This window comes from Impatiens glandulifera, unplaced genomic scaffold (assembly GCF_907164915.1).
Source record: "Impatiens glandulifera unplaced genomic scaffold, dImpGla2.1, whole genome shotgun sequence".
NCBI lineage: Eukaryota > Viridiplantae > Streptophyta > Magnoliopsida > Ericales > Balsaminaceae > Impatiens > Impatiens glandulifera.
The window spans coordinates 14,740-35,706 of record NW_025919767.1 but is presented as its reverse complement, the minus strand read 5'-3'; the positions used below and the strand labels follow the sequence as shown (position 1 = coordinate 35,706).

Here is a 20,967-nt window from a genome sequence, read left to right as displayed (position 1 = left end):
TATGTACAATGGAGGCTTTCAAATGGAAGAGTGACACGTATCATTCTAAAAGATTCGACCGTTAGCTCCTGCTCAGTATTTAAAAAATCTAAAGGAGAACGGACAATCTGTCTTAAGAATTAGCGATATACAACGAACAAGCAATCTTATTTTATAGAGAGAAAAACTATTCTATCATCTTCCATACTAAATTCAAGCCTTTGAATATTCATACTTTGAAGCTGCTTTCTGATTGTACTGTGTGTGAATCAAGAGAGAGCTAGAATCAAAACACCTTTAGCTGAGTGATATTCTTCATCTTGTAATTTAACAGAAAGTGTTCTGTTCAATAGTGAGCTAAGTGTGTGTAAACTGTATTTGATTCGAATCATATTATAGTGAATCCTTCCGGTGGTTGGAAGAAGGGGTGACGTAGGAGAGTTTCTCCGAACATCCATAAAGAAACTGCTGTGTTCTTTCATTTCTTTCATCTTTTCATATTTCATCTGGTGCTTCAAACCCAAGTAAACAATTCCACCTTGAATTTGTTTCAAGTGTTTACAAGTGTTTGCGTAGAATAGAAATCGAATTAAATCCCTAACAGGATTTCTTTCAAACCGTTTTTTATAAGCCTTCATCCTTAGCCAGACCCCATATCTATCGATAAAGTCGATCCTATCAATTGGTATCAGAGCCTTGTTTCTATTCTCAGGCATCAAGAACCTGAAGCATGTCTATCATCAATGACATTCCTCTTCTTTCGAAGGACAACTACGAATATTGGATGATCAGAATACAAGCTCAGTTGGCCGCTCTTGACTATGATATGTTGAGCGTTATTACTAATGGCCTCATAAAGATTTTGAAGCCAAGAAGTGAGTGGACTATTAAAGATAAGATGACCAACAACCTAAATAATGTTGCTAAGAATATTCTGTACCAGTCGATCAACATGAATATGTTCTGTGAGATTAAGTCTTGTTCCACTGCTAAAGAGATTTGGGATAAGCTTAATCAGATCTACGGTACAAATACTCAAGCAAAGAAGAACCAGAAATCGTTCATGTGCAGTGAAAACAAATCCAGATGGGCTGATAGTGATACAGAGGAGTCTCCTGATGAAAAAGAGAATGAAGTTGTCACATGTCTGATGGCAGATGATCAATCTAAGGTAAATGATATCTCTGCACCAGAATTTACAAACGAGGAGTTAACTAATGCACTCATTGAAATGACTATTGAGTACAAGAAGTTAACTGACACTTTTTATGAAATGAAAGTTAAATATGAATCAACTGTTCTTTCTTCCAACAAAGAATCTGAACCAAACATTTTTGATGAAAACTTAACATAGATCTCTTTTGAGAATGAGATGTTCAAGGAACAGATTCAAACCCTTTTATCTGAAAACAAAATGTTAAACTATATAGTCAGTGCATGGACAAGATCTGAAGATGCTGTCAAATATCAGATCAGTATGTTGAAACCTGCTAGATCTAGATCGGATTGGGATATGACAGCAATGACCCTGATCTGTCCTGCAAAAAGTCAAATCCCCCAACTGACAAGTTTAAGCCTATACACTTTGTCAAAAGGAGTGTGACTGACATTGAATCTGATCCTATTCATGAAGAAGTTGCTTTCAATAATGGAAATAATTTATGTTCCGCCTACTATTAGTTGGCTTAAGAATAAGCTAGAAGCAGCTAACAAGTCTGGCAATCTAAAACCTGACTCTAAGTCAATGAGTTTTAAAAGAAAGTCTTCTTCGAAAGCTAAAGGATCAATGACTAGCAGAAAAGCGTCTTCTAAGTCAAAAACATACGCATTAATCACAACTCAAAATGGGAAATCCATCAGAATAACTCAAATATGGATTCCTAAGAGACTGATTGACCGAGGACCCAATTGAAAGTGGGTACCAAAAGATTGTAAATATTTATTTATGTAGGTATAAATAAACGAAGGACCGGAGGAATCTGTATGATATCTTGATAGCGGATGTTCCAAGTATATGACAGGAAATAGACGACTTCTCACTGATATATCAGATTGCTCTGGACCTAAGATTATATTTTGTGACAACAAGAAGGGTAAGACCATGGGTACGGGTAAGATTATTCATGGTAATCTAATTATTAATGACGTGCTGCTTGTCGACAACCTGTGCTATAATTTAATCAGCATTAGTCAATTATGTGATAATGGTTTGTCGATAGATTTTTCAAACTCATGCATATTTAGTTAAAGACCAAGATGGAAACATTTTATTAACTGGAAGTAGAGTAGGAAACTCATATAAAATGAATTGGTAAAAAGAATCTTCTGATCCTATGTGCATGATTGCCAAGAATGACCATAAATGGTTATGGCATAAACATTTGAACCATTTGAATTTTAAAACCATCAACAATATCTGTTCAAACAATTTAGTTATTGTTTTGCCCAAACTTCAGTTTTCAAAGGACAAGATATGCACTGCTTGCCAGTTAGGCAAATATGGTAGATTATCGTTCAAAAGCAAAGGGAAATCACAGTCCAACCGTATCCTATAACTTTTACATATGGATCTGTTTGGTCCAATTCCTGTAAAAAGTATAGGAGGAATGAGATTTGCCTTAATTATTATTGATGATTTCTCTCGATTTACATGGGTTGCATTTTTACCATCAAAAGATAAAACTGCTGAAAATTTGATTATGATATTTAAAGGATATCAGAATCATAAATCTTTGAATATCACGTGTATTAGAAGTGATCAGGGAACTGAGTTCACTAACAGATACCTATCATCTTATCTCGAGGAGACTGGAATTAGGCACGAGTTGTCTAGTACCAGAACTCCACAACAAAACGGCATTGCAGAGAGAAGAGTGAGAACTCTGAAGGAAGCAGCGAGATCTATGCTTGCTGAATCAGATGTACCTCAGAGGTTCTGGGCGGAAGCCATTAGTACTGTCTACTATACACAAAACCGGTCAATAATCAACAAACGTTTTGATAAAACTCCCTATGAACTGTACTATGGGAGAATTCCCACAGATTATTATTTTAAGATATTTGGGTGTAAATGTTTTATTTATAACAATGGAAATGTTTATTTAACCGCTTTTGATGCTAAAGCAGATGGGGGATTCATGTTGGGGTAATCATCAGTAAGCAAGGCTTACAGAGTTTACAACAAAAGAACACAGACAGTTGAAGAATCCCTCCATGTAGTTTTTGATGAACCTGTTGAGAGAAAATCTAATGAACCCATTGATCTTGCTGACAGACTAAAAGCGACTTGTCTTGAGTTTGTAAGTGAAGAAGAAGAAACTTTGGACAAGCGGATGGCTTTGTCTGATCTAGTGGATGATCCGGTTGAAGTTCAACCAGATGTTCAAACTACTGTTCAACAAGAAGTTGAGAGTTCGGATGTCGCGGTGTCACCAGTTCAGATGACCAACCCCCTTGGATCCAACTTCAGATGGAACAGAAATCATCCACCAGAACTGATAATCAGAAATCCATTTTCTCCTCGAAGGACAAGACGTCAATTGATGGATGAAATGGCCAACTCTGCATTTATTTCTAAAATTGAACCCAAGAAAATTTGTGAAGGTATAGTTGATCCAGATTGGATCAATGCTATGTAGGAGGAGTTAAACCAATTTGCAAGAAATAAAGTTTGGTATCTTACTCCTTGACCAACTGACAAGTCAGTCATAGGAACAAGATGGGTCTTTAGGAACAAGCTTAGTGAAGATGATTTAGTCATTAGAAACAAAGCTCGGTTAGTTGCTCAAGGATAAAGACACGAGGAAGGTATTGATTTTGATGAGTATTTTGCACCGGTTGCAAGACTAGAAGCAATCAAAATCTTCCTAGCATATGCATCATTTAAGAATTTTAAAGTCTTTCAAATGGATGTGAAAAGTACATTTTTAAATGGAAAATTAAGTTAAGAAGTATATGTAGAGCAACCCCCTGGTTTTGTAGATCATGTTTTGCCAAATCATGTTTATAGGCTTAACAAAGCATTATATGGTCTGAAACAAGCTCCTAGAGCTTGGTACGATACTTTAACTAACTTCTTATTTGATCATGACTTCGTTGTTGGAACAGTGGATAAAACCCTATTTAGATTTACTAAAAATTCTCACATTCTACTTGTTCAGATATATGTTGATGACATTATCTTTGGTTCTACTAACCACAAATTGTGTGAGAAATTTGCTAAGTTGATGCAGAACATGTTTGAAATGAGCATGATGGGAGAACTTACATTCTTCCTTAGGCTTCAAGTCTGTCAGCTAGAAAATGGAACCCTTATCAACCAAGCCAAATACACCAAAGCACTACTAAAGAAGTTTGGCTTGGAGAATTGTTCTGCAGCAGCTACTCCAATGAGCTCTTCAATCAAATTGGATAAAGATGAAGGTGGCCAAAGTGTCTATGTAACAACATATAGAGGACTCATCGGTTCTTTCTGTATGTAACTACTAGCAGACCAGACATTCAATTTGTTGTTGGTGTTTGTGGAAGATTTCAGGCTGATCCTAAACTCTCTCATTTTACTGCTTCTAAACATATTCTTAAATACTTAAAGGGAACTCAAAATGTGGTATTGTTGTATCTGAAGGATTTCAGTTTCAATTTAATTAGTTTCTCGGATGTAGATTATGCAGGATGAAAAAGTGATAGAAAAAGCACAAGTGGAACTTGCCAGTTCCTTGGAGATTGTCTAATCACATGGTTCAGCAAGAAGCAGACGTCGGTCGCCACGTCTACAGCTGAAGCTGAGTATCTTGCAGCTGGAAGTTGTTGCTCTCAAGTTCTGTGGATTCAACAACAGCTCAGAGACTATAGGATTGAGGCTCTCAAATTTTCTGCGACAATACAAGTGCTATCGCAATCACCTACAACCCAATTATGCATTCTCGGACAAAGCATATTGAAATCAGGCATCACTTCATTCGAGAACACGTCAATCAGAAGCAGATTCGTCTTGAACATGTTCCTACAGATCAATAAACTGCAGACATCTTTACGAAACCCCTACCGGAAGCTAAGTTTTCTCACTTTAGAAACATGTTAGGTCTTGTTGATCTTGATTGATGTGATTACGTGCATAAATTAAGGGGGAACATATTGTTCAAAACGCAACTGAACAGACATGAAAGACAAAGGTCTTAATTTGTCCTAAGGATTCAGAGTTTGAGAAACACAGCTACTTAGACGAACGTCTACCTTCACAATTTCATCTTCATCTGAAATTATCGTCTTGGTTATTCTAACCTGCATGGTTAGACAGACACGTCTAATAGATGGATACGTCTAATAGACGTTAGAAGTTTTTACGTCATGAGCAAGTGGATGCTCACGTCTAACCAGACACGCGTGTCTCACGTGTTGTTATTTCATAATTAGATGGATACGTTTAATAGACTAATTTTCGAAAAGAAGTTGAAAATGTGAAAAGGAAAAAAAAATGTCTAACTACTGGTAAAATTAGACTCTTCATCTTCTGGCTAGTTGGACAGCTGTCCTTTGCTGGTTTCTGCTCAAGTTTATTTTCCCGCCGAAAAACAAATAAGTCATTCCTCAAAAGAATTGAAGACACGTGTCTCTCAATATACAAGGAATGACTAATATTTATGACAAGTTTTTCTTGTACACTTAGTATTAAACGTTCGGTTTCATGCTAACATTAAATGCTGCGTTTATTGGGAACTGACTTTTGAAGTTCTTAACGGTATGAGTAATCATTAATTAGTTTCTACATGATTAAACCTTGATATTTATAGGGTTATTCACTCTAAAAGATAGAATATCTTCGAAATCATTCTCTCTCTCTTTAGAACTTGAATCGACCAAACCCTTGTTCATCAAATCGAAATGTCGTATTTCCGTCCAAAATCGATTCAGGTAGATTTTAGATCCGTATCCACTCTCCAATCTCCGGGAATGCATAGGATGTTTGAATCTATAAAAGCTTCCGGGTTGAGAAAGTTCCTCTCTCCTCATGAACTTTATCACGAACAGTTAGTCAATGAATTTTTCGCAACCGCTGGTTTCTATCAAGATAAAATTATCGCTGGGGTCGTGATGGGTCAGATGATCTGCATCACTGAAGAGTCTTTTGGTACGTTTTTCCAACTTCCAAAAGTAGGTATCGATAAGTTTTCAACCACTCCTCCTAATCTAATGATTACAATGATGAAAGTCTTTTCCGATTCCCCTCAAGTAGACATTCATGGAAAGAAAAACCTCCTGAAGGTTGAATATGCTCTTTTAAGCGATATCGTTTCGAAATTCCTTCTATCTAAAGAGTCTTCTTACAAGTATTGTACGAAGGTTTTTCAGATAATGGTGGCCATTACCAGGGTTGTTCCTATCAACTAGACAAGCTTCCTCTTTGGAAATCTTGTCAGAATGGTTGTTGCTCGAAAGGAAATTTTTGGCTTTGATGGTTCTCTCAGCTCTCTTCTTTATTTTCTTCTGAATGAACCTGGTAAAAGTTTTCCTCTTCCTTCTAAAATTCTGAATTTCCAGAAAGTTGTTGATTACATTCAAAGGGTGGAGACGCTCAAGTCCAAGAAAAGGAAAAGAGAAGACTCCAACTCCCCTCTAACCACAGTCTTAGAGATATCTTAGGTTGAAGTCTATCCGTTCCAAAGTAATGTCTAGGAAGAAGAAGAATAATAGAATTTAAATGGCTTTATGGAATTTCTTTTGAATATTTTGATGATGTTTTTGGGGTAAACTTATTTTGGTTACATTGAACAATATTTTGTGTGTTTCTTCTGAAAATACTCATATGTGATTGATCTGGATATCTTTGAATGTCTTACTTGCACGCAAACAGTTTTGTTTATTTATATGATGAATGCATATTTTGTTATATGTATGCAGGTCTCCAATTTCTTCATCAAAAAGGGGAAAATTTTGGGTCAAATTATTTTGACTAAGTGTTGAAATAATTTAACCATTGAGGTTTTGATGATGAAATGACTTATGAGTTTTGATGAAGGTGTATTGAAACAATGTTTCATAAGACTTAGCTCTAATGAGGGTCATTAGACCGATTTTGGCATTGAATGCATAGAATTAGACGTATAGTCTAACTCATCGGAGTTAGACGTGTAGTCTAATGAATGCATAGAATTAGATGTACAGTCTAACTCATCGGTGTTAGACGTGTAGTCTAATGAATGCATAGAATTAGACGTACAGTCTAACTCATCGGAGTTAGACGTGTAGTCTAATGAATGCATAGAATTAGACGTATAGTCTAACTCATCGGAGTTAGACGTGTAGTCTAATAAATGTATAGAATTAGACGTACAGTCTAACTCATCAGAGTTAGACGTGTAGTCTAATGAATGTATAAAAATAGACGTAAGTCTAATATACACAGAATTAGACGTAAGTCTAATATACACGGAATTAGACGTAAGTCTAATGTGTTCGAAATTAGACGTACAGTCTAACTCATCGGAGTTAGACGTGTAGTCTAATAGACTTATAATTAAACGGATGGTCTAATAGATATTCGGAATTAGACGTGTAATCTAATGAATGAACGGAATTAGACGTACAGTCTAACTCATCGGAGTTAGACGTGTAGTCTAATATATTTGCAATTAGACGGATAGTCTAATTTGTGCTGAATTAGACGTGCAGTCTAACTCAGTGGAGTTAGACGTGCAGTCTAATAGAATGTGAAAGTTAGACGTGAGTCTAACTCCTTCAGACAAGGCTGAGGTAGAACCGGAATTAGACGTGCAGTCTAACTCAGTAGAGTTAGACGTGCAGTCTAATGGTTATTGAATAATTAGACGTGTAGTCTAATTAGTGAAAGTTAGACGTGAGTCTAACTCCTTCAGTCAAGTCTGAGGTAGAAGCGGAATTAGACGTGCAGTCTAACTTAGTGGAGTTAGACGTGTAGTCTAATGGTTATTGTAATTAGACGTGAGTCTAATTCTATTAGACCAGACGGTCTAATAGACGTTTTTATTAAAAGGAGATGTGTGATTTCATTAGACTGATTTTACAATCCGTCTAACTAATATACGTCTAATGCTTAGTTTAAGCAGTATGCTTGAAGCTAGCATTTCACTTACCCACGTACTATAGCTGTACCCTACTCTGGCTCCACTTTCTAGTGAAGATTAGTACAACAACTATATGCAACCAACCAAGAAATGCCACGTAAGAGAATTTTCCTCACATTACTTGTTTTGCAGGTACATCCTTGATGGAATATTCGGCGCATTACCAGTGATGTACGACCACGATCCTTGTGCTCAGAACCTGTAGTGTACAATGGAGGCTTTCCAATGGAAGAGTGCCACGTATCATTCTAAAAGATTCGACCGTTAGCTCCTGCTCAGTATTTAACAAATCTAAAGGACAATGGACAGTATGTCTTACGAATTAGCGATTTACAATGAACAAACAATCTGATTTTATAGAGAGAAAAAATGTTCTATCATCTTGCTTACTGAATTCAAGCCTTTGAATATTCATACTTTGAAGTTGTTTTCTGATTGTACTGTGTGTGAATCAAGTGAGAGCTAAAATCAAAACACCTTTAGCTGAGTGATATTCTTCATCTTGTAATTGAACAGAAAGTGTTCTATTCAATAGTGAATTAAGTGTGTGTAAACTGTATTTGATTCGAATCATATTATAGTGAATCCTTCCAGTTGTTGGAAGAAGGGGTAACGTAGGAGAGTTTCTCCGAACATCCATCAACAAACTGTTGTGTTCTTTCATTTCTGTCATCTTTTCATATTTCATCTTGTGCTTAAAACCCATGTAAACAATTCCGCCTTGAATTTGTTTCAAGTGTTTACAAGTTTTTGCGTAGAATAGAAAGCGAATTAAATCCCTAATAGGATTTCTTTCAAACCATTTTTCATAAGCCTTCATCCTTAGCCAGACCCCCGTCTCTATCGATAAAGCTGATCCTATCACATTAATCATTAAGCATTAAGCATTAAGCATTAAGCATTAAGCATTAAGCATTAAGCATTAAGCATTAAACATTAAGCATTAAGCATTAAGCATTAAGCATTAAGCATTAAGCATTAAGCATTAAGCATTAAGCATTAAGCATTAAGCATTAAGCATTAAGCATTAAGCATTATGCATTAAGCATTAAGCATTAAGCATTAAGCATTAAGCATTAAGCATTAAGCATTAAGCATTAAGCATTAATCATTAAGCAATAAGCATTAAGCATTAAGCATTAAACATTAAGCATTAAGCATTAAGCATTAAGCATTAAGCATTAAGCATTAAGCATTAAGCATTAAGCATTAAGCATTAAGCATTAAGCATTAAGCATTAAGCATTAAGCATTAAGCATTAAGCATTAAGCATTAAGCATTAAGCATTAAGCATTAAGCATTAAGCATTAAGCATTAAGCATTAAGCATTAAGCATTAAGCATTAAGCATTAAGCATTAAGCATTAAGCATTAAGCATTAAGCATTAAGCATTAAGCATTAAGCATTAAGCATTAAGCATTAAGCATTAAGCATTAAGCATTAAGCATTAAGCATTAAGCATTAAGCATTAAGCATTAAGCATTAAGCATTAAGCATTAAGCATTAAGCATTAAGCATTAAGCATTAAGCATTAAGCATTAAGCATTAAGCATTAAGCATTAAGCATTAAGCATTAAGCATTAAGCATTAAGCATTAAGCATTAAGCATTAAGCATTAAGCATTAAGCATTAAGCATTAAGCATTAAGCATTAAGCATTAAGCATTAAGCATTAAGCACTGAGCATTAAGCACTGAGCACTGAGCACTGAGCACTGAGCACTGAGCACTGAGCACTGAGCACTGAGCACTGAGCACTGAGCACTGAGCACTGAGCACTGAGCACTGAGCACTGAGCACTGAGCACTGAGCACTGAGCATTGAGCACTGAGCACTGAGCACTGAGCACTGAGCACTAAGCACTGAGCATTGAGCATTAAGCATTAAGCATTAAGCATTAAGCATTAAGCATTAAGCATTAAGCATTAAGCATTAAGCATTAAGCATTAAGCATTAAGCATTAAGCATTAAGCATTAAGCATTAAGCATTAAGCATTAAGCATTAAGCATTAAGTATTAAGCATTAAGAATTAAGCATTAAGCATTAAGCATTAAGCATTAAGCATTAAGCATTAAGCATTAAGCATTAAGCATTAAGCATTAAGCATTAAGCATTAAGCATTAAGCATCAAGCATCAAGCATCAAGCATCAAGCATCAAGCATCAAGCATCAAGCATCAAGCATTAAGCATTAAGCATTAAGCATTAAGCATTAAGCATTAAGCATTAAGCATTAAGCATTAAGCATTAAGCATTAAGCATTAAGCATTAAGCATTAAGCATTAAGCATTAAGCATTAAGCATTAAGCATTAAGCATTAAGCATTAAGCATTAAGCATTAAGCATTAAGCATTAAGCATTAAGCATTAAGCATTAAGCATTAAGCATTAAGCATTAAGCATAAAGCATTAAGCATTAAGCATAAAGCATTAAGCATTAAGCATTATGTATTAAGCATTAAGCATTAAGATTTAAGATTTACGCATTAAGCATTAAGCATTATGCATAAAGCATTAAGCATTGAGAATTAAGATTTACGCATTAAGATTTACGCATTAAGCATTAAGCATTAAGCATTAAGCATTAAGCATTAAGAATTAAGCATTAAACATTAAGCATTAAGCATTAAGCATTAAGCATTAAGCATTAAGCATTAAGCATTAAGCATTAAGCATTAAGCATTAAGCATTAAGCATTAAGCATTAAGCATTAAGCATTAAGCATTAAGCATTAAGCATTAAGCATTAAGCATTAAGCATTAAGCATTAAACATTAAGCATTAAACATTAAGCATTAAGCATTAAGCATTAAGCATTAAGCATTAAGCATTAAGCATTAAGCATTAAGCATTAATCATTAAGCATTAAGCATTAAGCATTAAGCATTAAGAATTAAGATTTATGTATTAAGAATTAAGATTTACGCATTAAGAATTAAGCATTAAACATTAAGCATTAAGCATTAAGCATTAAGGATTAAGCATTAAGCATTAAGCATTAAGCATTAAGCATTACCAATTGGTGTAACTCCTCTTGCATAGCATTGATCCAATCTGGATCAACTACAGCTTCACCAATTTTCTTGGGTTCAATCTGAGAAATAAGTACAGAATTGGCCATTTCATCCATTAGTTGACGTCTTGTCCTTCGAGGAGAGAAGGGATTTCCGATGATCAATTCTGGTGGATGATTTCTATTCCATCTAAAGTTGGATCCAAGGGGGTTGGTCATCTGAACGGGTGACTCCACGACGTCTAAACTCTAAACATCTTGTTGAACAGGAGTTTGTACGTCTGGTTGAACCTCAACCGGATCAGCCACTGGATCAGACAAGGCAATCCGCTTGTCCAGAGTTTCTTTTTCTTCACTCATAGACTCAAGACTTGTCGCTTTTAGTCTGTCAGCAAGATCAATGGTTTCAATAAATTTGCTCTCAACAGGCTTATCAAAAACTACATGTAGGGATTCTTTAACTGTCTGTGTTCTTTTGTTGTATACTCTATAAGCCTTGCTTACTGACGAATATCCCAACATGAATCCCTCATCTGCTTTAGCATCAAAAGCGGTCAGATAAACCTTTCCATTGTTATGAATAAAACATTTACACCCAAATATCTTAAAATAAGAAACTGTGGGAATTCTCCCATAATACAGTTCATAGGGAGTTTTATCAAAACGTTTATTGATTATTGACCGATTTTGTGTATAACAAGAAGTGCTTATTGCTTCTGCCCAGAACCTCTGAGGCACGTCTGATTCAGCTAGCATAAATCTCGCGGCTTCCTTCAGAGTCCTCACTCTTCTCTCAGCAATGCCGTTTTGCTTTGGAGTTCTGGCGCTAGACAACTCGTGTCTAATTCTAGTCTCCTCGAGATAAGATGATAGATATCTGTTAGTGAACTCAGTTCCCTGATCACTTCTAATGCATGCAATATTCAACGATTTCTGATTCTAAATTCTTTTAAATATTCTAATCAAGTTTTCAACAGTTTTATCCTTTGATGGAAAAAATGCAACCCATGTAAATCAAGAAAATTCATCAATAACAATTAGGGAAAATCTCATTCCTCCTAAACTTTTTACAGGAAATGGACCAAACAGATCCATATGTAACAGTTCTAGGCAACGGCTGGATTGAGATTTCCCTTTACTTTTGAACGATGATCTGCCCTGTTTGCCTAACTGGCAAGCAGGACATACATTGTCCTTAGCAAACTGCAATTTAGGTAATCCAATAACTAAGTTGTTTGAACAAATGTTGTTAATGGTTTTGAAATTCAAATGGTTCAACCTTTTATGCCATAACCATTTCTGGTCATTCTTGGCAATCATGCACATAGGATTAGAAGATTCTTTTTGCCAATTCATTTTGTATGAGTTTCTTACTCTACTGCCAGTTAACAAAGTATTTCCGTCTTGGTCCTTAACTAGACATGCATGAGTTTGAAAATCAACTGACAAACCATTATCACATAACTGACTGATACTAATCAAGTTATAGCACAGATTGTCTACAAGTTATTCTGATGGATTTCTCATTTTATGCTGTGATTAATGCGTATATTTTTGACTTAGTAGACGACTTTCTGTTAGCCACTGATCCCTTAGTTTTTGAAGAAGACTTTCTTTTAAAACTACTTGACTTTGAGTCAGGTTTTAGATTGCCAGACTTGCTGGCTGCTTCTAACTTATTTTTTATCCAGCTAATAGTCGACGGAACATAAGTTATTTCATTTTTAAAAGCTATTTCTTCGTGAAAAGGATCAGATTCACTATCAGTCAAGCTCCCTTTAACATTGGCTTAAGCTTGTCATTTTCTGAGTTTGAAGTTTTGCAGGACAGGTTAGGGTCATTGCTGTCAAATCCTAGACCGGATCTAGATCCAGCAGGTTTTAACATACTGATCTGATGATTGAAAACATCTCCGGACCTTGTCCATGAACTGACAACATAGTTTAACCTCTTGTTTTCAGATGAAAGAATTTGAATCTGTTCTCTGAGCATCTCATTCTTAGATGAGATCTTTGCTATGTTTTCGTCAAAAATATTTGATTCAGATTCTTTGTTAGAAGAAAGAACAGTTGATTCATATTTTACTTTCATTTCGTAAAAAGAGTTAGTTAACTTTTTGTACTCAATGGCCATTTCATTGAGTGCATTAGTTAACTCTTCGTTTGTAAATTCTAGGGTATAAACATCATTTACCTTGAATTGGTCATCTTCCATCAAACATGTAACAACTTCAGTCTCTTTTTCAGCAGGAGACTCCTCTAAGTCGCTATCAACCCATTTGGATTTGTTTTCAACACACATCAAAACTTTCTAATCCTTCTTTGCTTGACCGTTTCTACCATATATCTGAGTTAGCTTATCCCATATCTCTTTAGCAGAGGAACAAGACTTGATTTCATAGAAAACGTTCATGTTGATCGACTGATACAAAATGTTCCTAGCAACATTATCCCGATTGATGGTCTTCTTGTCTTCAGTAGTCCACTCACTTCTTGGCTTCGAAATCTTTATGGGGCCATCAGTAATGACGCTCCACATATCACAATCAAGGGAAGCCAAATGATCTTGCATTCTCATCATCCAGTATTCACAGTTATCTCTTGAAAGAATAGGGATCTCATTGATGATAGACATAATTCAAGATCTTTGAACTTGAGAATAGAAACAGAGCTCTGATACCAATTGATAGTATCGGCTTAATCAATAGAGACGGGGGTCTGGCGATTGATGAAGGCTTATGAAAATGGTTTGAAAGAAATCTTGTTAGGGATTTGATTCACTTTCTATTCTACACAAACCCTTATAAACACTTGAAACAAAATCAAGTGCGAAAATGTTTACTTAGGTTTGAAGCTTAAGATGAAAAATGAGAAGATGACAGAAATGAACAACACATCAATTTGTTTATGGATGTTTAGAGCAAACTCTCCTACGTCACCCCTTATTCCAACCACCAGAAGGATTCACTATAATTTGATTTGAATCAAATACAGTTTGTACACACTTAGCTCACTGTTGAACAGAACACACTCTGTTCAACTTACAAGATGAAGAATATCACTTAGCTAAAGGATACATTTGATTCTAACTCTTTCTTGATTAACACACAGTAAAGCAAGACATAAGCTAACAGTTTCAGTAATCTGGATATCAAAATGATCGATTGAATTCTCTTTCTATAATTCCGGCCGATAGATTGAATGCTCGAGAGATTGTCCGTTGTCCTTAAGAATCTTTAAATATGAACAGGTACCAATGGTCGAATCTTCATAATGATACGTGGCACTTTTCCATTGGAACGCCTCCATAGTACATAGCAGACTCTGAACACAAGGATCGTGGTCGTACACAACCGGTAGTGCACCGAATATTCTTCAGAGATGTACCTGCAAAACATGTAGTGGGAAGGATATTCACTTACGTGTCATTAGTTAATTGAATGTATCGGGCTGTCGTACTGATCTTCACTAGGAAGTGGTGCAGGAGTAGCGTACAACTATAGCACGTGGGTAGGCGGGTGCTAGCTTCAAGCAACTGCTCAAGCAAGGCATTAGACGTATTTCAATCTGACGACCTCGTCTAATGAATTCAAACGTCCCCGTCTAATAACAGAATCTAATAGACCACCTGGTCTAATGGGATTAGACTTACGTCTAATTACAATCACTTTAGACTAATCTGAAGGAGTTAGATTGCACGTCTAACTTTCACGAGTTAGACTCCACATCTAACTTTCTCTTTCTATTAGACTGCACGTCAAACTCCATGAGTTAGACTGCATGTTAAATTACGGTTCAACTTCAGACTAGTCTGAAGGAGTTAGACTACACGTCTAACTTTCACAATCCATTAGACTACACGTCTAACTCCATGAGTTAGACTGCACGTCTAATTATGAGTCTATTAGACTGCACGTCTAACTCCACGAGTTAGACTGCACGTCTAATTACGAGTCCATTAGACTGCACGTTTAACTCCACGAGTTAGACTACACGTCTAACTCCACGAGTTAGACTGCACGTCTAATTACGGATCTATTAGACTGCACGTCTAACTTCACGAGTTAGACTGCACGTCTAATTACGAGTCCATTAGATTGCACGTCTAACTCCACGAGTTAGACTGCACGTTTAATTACGCAGTCCATTAGACTGCACGTCTAACTCCACGATTTAGACTTCACGTCTAATTACGGAGTCCATTAGACTGCACATCTAACTCAACGAGTTAGACTGGACGTCTATTTATGGATTCATTAGACTGCACGTCTAACTCCACGAGTTAGACTGCACGTCTAATTACGGATTCATTAGACTGCACGTTTAACTCCACGAGTTAGACTACACGTCTAATGACGAGTCTATTAGATTGCACGTCTAACTCCATCAGTTAGACTACACGTCTAACACCGTGAATCTAATACCAAATCGGTCTAATGAAGCTCATTAGAACCAAGTCTAATAAAATCTGATTTCAATACTCATGTATCAAAAACAATTATACGTATATATAATCCATTCATCATTTCATCATCAAAATTCATATAGTCAAACTATTTCAACACATGGTCAAAATAATGTTACCCAACACTTGATGCTTGATGCTTGATGTTTGATACTTGATGCTTGATTCTCGATGCTTGATGCTTAATGCTTGATGCTTGTTCATGGATGTTTGATTCTTGATGCTTGATGCTTGTTACTTTTTGATTGTTACTTGTTACTTGTTGCTCGATAATTGTTGCTTGATGCTTGATGCTTAATTCTTGATTCTTGATGCTTGATACTTAATGCTTAATTCTTGATACTTGATGCATCATGATTAATTCTTGATGTTTGATTCTTGATGCTTGATGATTCATGTTTGATGCTTGATGATTGATTCTTGGTGCTAGTTGTTTGATTATTGATTATTGATGCTTGATTCTTGTTTATAGATGCTTGTTGTTTGTTGCTTTTTTCCTGTCACTTGTTTCTCGAAGCTTTTTTCCCAACGCCTAACGTCTAACGCCTAACGCCTAAAGCTTAATGCTTAAATAATATAATATATTTGATATATTACTTTTAGTTTAATATAATATATTTGATTTTCATTATCAAATCCATCATAAAGAATTAATTAATTTCATATTTTTGAAATCAAATAATTAGAAGAAAAATCATGTTTAATTTGAGAATAATGTGACAAGCGTGCCAATATTATGGGATGTAAAAATACAACCGAAAATAAATATTTAAGCACTTCGGTCAAAGATGCTTGAATCACTATAATGATTTCTTTTGTAGAAATTATGTGAAATGGTGAATATTTATTTGATTAAATATTATAGTTTCTTTTTATAGAAATAAGTATTAAAATAAATAATTTAATTGATTAAATTTTTTAATTTTTTTATGTATAGGTTAGGTAAAGAATGATTTTCATTAATAAACATTCTTATCTTTTGTATAGAAAATAGTATGAATGATTTATTTATTTAAATATTCACAATAGTTGTTATCTTATTTATTGAATAATTGTGTGACAATCTCTTGATTAGAAAATCCTTGAATTAATTCACACATATATGTGCGATTTAAAAAGATACCAACACGAATGTGGGGGCTAATATTTTTATTGATAATAACACAAATATTATTGTGTATATTATGATAAATAAACAGATAATTTATTGTTAGAGAAATATGTTCTCTAAAAAAAATAAAGTTGCGCAATTTTACAAAAAGAAATAAAAGAACAATAAAATATCTTATTTATATTTACTAAGTTGGTGTTCAAATCGATATTTCAAATTTGACGATTTTGAAATAAAAAAACGTGTAATTTCTTTGACATTATTTTCATAAAAATTTGTAGAACCAATATCTTCGAAAAGATTTTTTGAAATAGATGAAAAATAAAATTTATAAAAATATTTATGACTTATAACAAATTTTATAATAATGATATGAAAATTGAATCATACTTTGATTAAAAATTAATGTGACAATTATATATATCATGAAGACTATGTAAATTATTTCATTACGTGTCTTTTGTACGATATTTTTATTGTTGAAAATTATAATAAAAATGATTAAAATCCACTAAGGTCGTAATTGCACTAAACGAAATATAATGTTGTTATCAAATGATATATTTATATTATTAAATGAAAAAATTTACGTCCGCAAGTGAATATGTTTACACTTGAAAGTGCAATCTACGGATGGAAATCTTCTAAGAAAATTATGATTAATATATTAAACGTTATAATCTATATTTTTGATTTATGTCGAAAAATAAAACACTTTTATGAAAAATATGTAATTGCATACACGAATACAGAATAGTTCAAAGACATTTTGTCTACTAGTTAGTCAAGTAAACAATATTTTCATAAAAAATAATTTAAATTGTAAGCATTTACGAATCACTATGCTTCTTATTAGAAGATGTTCCAATGTTATCTAAGAATGTACCAACTGGAATTTCTAACCATTGTGATAGTAATTTGAAATTTGACAAGCTTAGTGTCAATAACAAGTCTAAATATAAACGTTTTATACATAATATCATTAGACTATACTCTCTAATGGAGTTATTAAATTTGACTATGTAAGCCAAAGATAACATTTTATATCCACTAACCAAATTATTTAATGGAGAGTTAGTTTGAAAGTCTATTAAGACATGAGCCTACTATAAGTTGGTATGAAATAAAACCCAACATATACAGACTAAATATCCCAAGAACTAGGTTCAATGAGACAACCTAATTATACTTACTTGTATAAATATTGTTGAGGAATAAACCTATAACGAAACAATATATATTTTTACGAGGATAAAATAATGATTTTAATGATTTTTGTGAACAAAAAGATCACCTATGTGAGGGACAAGTGGGGCCGCTTTGAAAGAATTATACAACTAAATTCTAGACCCTCTAACAGAACCAGACGCGTGTTTCATGCCCAAAACGAACACAACCATGAGATCTTGACATGTGTTAGGAAGATTTCTATGTGAAAGTGTAATCGTTTACACATATGGTAGAATATTTAAAGGAAATCGAGTTTACTAATTAACTAGTAAAGTTATATACTTTCATAAGGGAAGATTCAAAGGGTTACCTCTACCTACCATATGTAGGATTCAACTGTTGAACCTTTCACTGGGTTAATCTTTCAATTTCTATTAATATGGGGGATTGTTGTAATTTGTAAAATAATTATAAAAAATTCTATTAATGAATGAAAATTAGAATATGGAATATAAAATTAAATCAAATTCACATTAAATTCTAACGTTAATTAAAGTGTGAAATTTGATCCAAATATATAATTTGAATTAATCAATTTAAAATTCTTTGATGACCAATTAACTAAATATTGTTAATTTCTAGTGTAACTTACATGAGTTTATTATTATCAATTGTTTTGATAGTTTAATGTTATTATTAACAATTGAAAAAACCATGTTACCGTGAGTGTTGCAAAATAAATCTCTTAATTAATTTTGGCAAATAATTACCCTTAATTAAGAAGAAATATTAAGGCAAATAAAGAGACAAACAATGTCAAACGTTGAATCAATTGATGATTTAATTAACAGTTTATTATTTCAACAATATAAATAGGCATTCTATCACACACCATCTTATGTACCAATCATATCATCTTATAATTTCTCACTCTAGAATTGTAAGAGTTCTTTCCTCTAAAATTTCAAAAGCTCTCTCCTTATTTTATGAGTGTTTTTCGAGTTCTTTACTCGTCGTATTTCCATTGAAATCCGGTGATCGATACAAGTACTTTGTCAAGTTTGCCGCATAGTGATTTCAGTGTTGAATCACTACTAGACTTGTTGTACCCTAGGAGACACTCATTTGCGATAAACTCCAGCACAAAAGGAGACGATAGAACTGTTTTAAAAAGTCTATCATGTCTAAAAGAAGTCTAGCATATGTTGTATTTTAAATCTAAGGAGAACAAATATAAGTTAAAAAGAAAACAAAGAAAACAAATTGTCTTAAGTGAATGATAAAAATATAAAAATGGAAGAAAATTTTCAAAATAATGAAAATTAATTTTTTTTATCAGTTTTTTGAAATTTTTTTAGATTTAAAAAAATCAAATAAGGCAACAAAAAAATAAAACAAAAGGATAAAAGAATATAAATAGCCTTTAACGCATCAAATTGGCTCTGAGGTCAGGTTAGGTCGAAACGCCTCGTGGGCGAATGAACGGGTCTCAGTCGCGAGACTAAGAATTCCTCGGTCGCGTGATGCTCGCTCAATGGGACGTGTAATTTAAAAAGCTAATATTGTTCTCCTTATCAATTATCTTCTTATGATCAATATTTTTTTATTGAATTTATAGATTTTGAGAAACTTTGTTTGATATGAGTTTGTCAACAGTTGAAAAATTGTAAACTTAGATCTTAAATAATAAACTGATGTTTCATATATGTATCATAATAAAAAGATATATTAAAAATAACCTCATTAATTTCTCCTTTGTTATGAATAAACAATCAAGTATGTGAAAATAATAATTAACTGATTAATAAATTGTTAATTAGTTACTAATTAATAATAGAAATTAGTTGTAATAGTGGTTAGATTGTTCTATTAATTGTAGTTAGTTAGTAATGAAATTTCTATAAGGAAAAATGTAATTGTTTGAATAACAACTTGAATAACATTATATTTTTAATTCATCTTTTTTTCAAGATTTTAACATGGTTTCAGACCTTCAAGGTTAAGAATCTTGAATAATTTATGCTGCCTCCACTTGTGGCGGAAACATTCACTATTGGTGGACTTTGTTTTATTATTATTATTGAAGAAGAATAGGATAAAGAGGTGATAAAGTTGGATTCATGATGTCTGAAGCATAATGCTGATGGCGATACCGAGAACAAAGAAGAGGATCGACTTGAATTGGGGCATAATTACAACATCAAAGAGCATCTCTAGAAGGACAAGGATGATGAAATCTTAAAAAGGTGGAAAAAGAAGCTCCTCGGGAGTGTAGATGTTGATGCTGTGGGAGAGGTTTTTGAACCGGATGTGAAAATTTTGAGCCTTACGATCCCACCTCTAAATAAGCCTGATCTTTTCTTGCAATTCCAAAGAATGTTAATCCAAAAGGGTTATAGTTTACTATAAAAGAAGGTATACCTTACATCACGAGAATCTCCATCCAGGTTAGAAACAATATCATATTTGGTCTTAGGTACACCAATACAGTATGATAACTCCAAGGAAATACTGAGAACCTTTAGTCCTAGATAGAACTTTATACTCATCAGATGCCTGAATCAATTGTCCCATCTGTTATGTTTGCAAGGGAACATATTCATAAAAAACTTTACAAAGTTTGTTGATGATGATAACAAGAGCTACCTGGAAAGACTGTCCATCGATTATGGGACAATGTCATCCAATAATGGATCTAAAATAATCCAATGTTGGAACCATGGTAGCTTGCTATTGTGAGGTTCAAAGTAAAATGGAGAAGAAAAGAAAATTTTATGTTTAATCCATCCAGATTAGACAGATTCGTAGGAGAACGAGAAAGATGAAAGAAAAATGTGTGCGGGTGCAATGAAGGTTTAGTCAGATCAAATGAAATTTTGATATTTTTCAAGCGGTAGAGAAAGATTTTCTTGTAATCACCGAAAAGAAATGAGGTTTGTCGATATGATTCGTCATTCCAAAAAAAAAATGCTAAATTGGCTTATTTAAAAAGAAAAAACTAAACCTACAATGGTTGAAAACTAGTAGCTGAAAAAAATGGACTATTTATATTGGATAGCTAAAAAAATTGAGTTTGCTGAATTGGTTTGCTCGGATGTCTAAATTGGATATCTAAAAAAATAAGCTTGCTGAAGA

At 33.8% G+C, this 20,967-nt stretch overlaps 1 pseudogene; it reads left to right on the top strand.

Moving 5' to 3' along the window:
• Positions 1-931: 931 nt before the first annotated feature.
• On the top strand, positions 932-20,571 carry LOC124918444 (annotated as a pseudogene).
• The last annotated feature ends 396 nt before the right edge of the window (positions 20,572-20,967 follow it).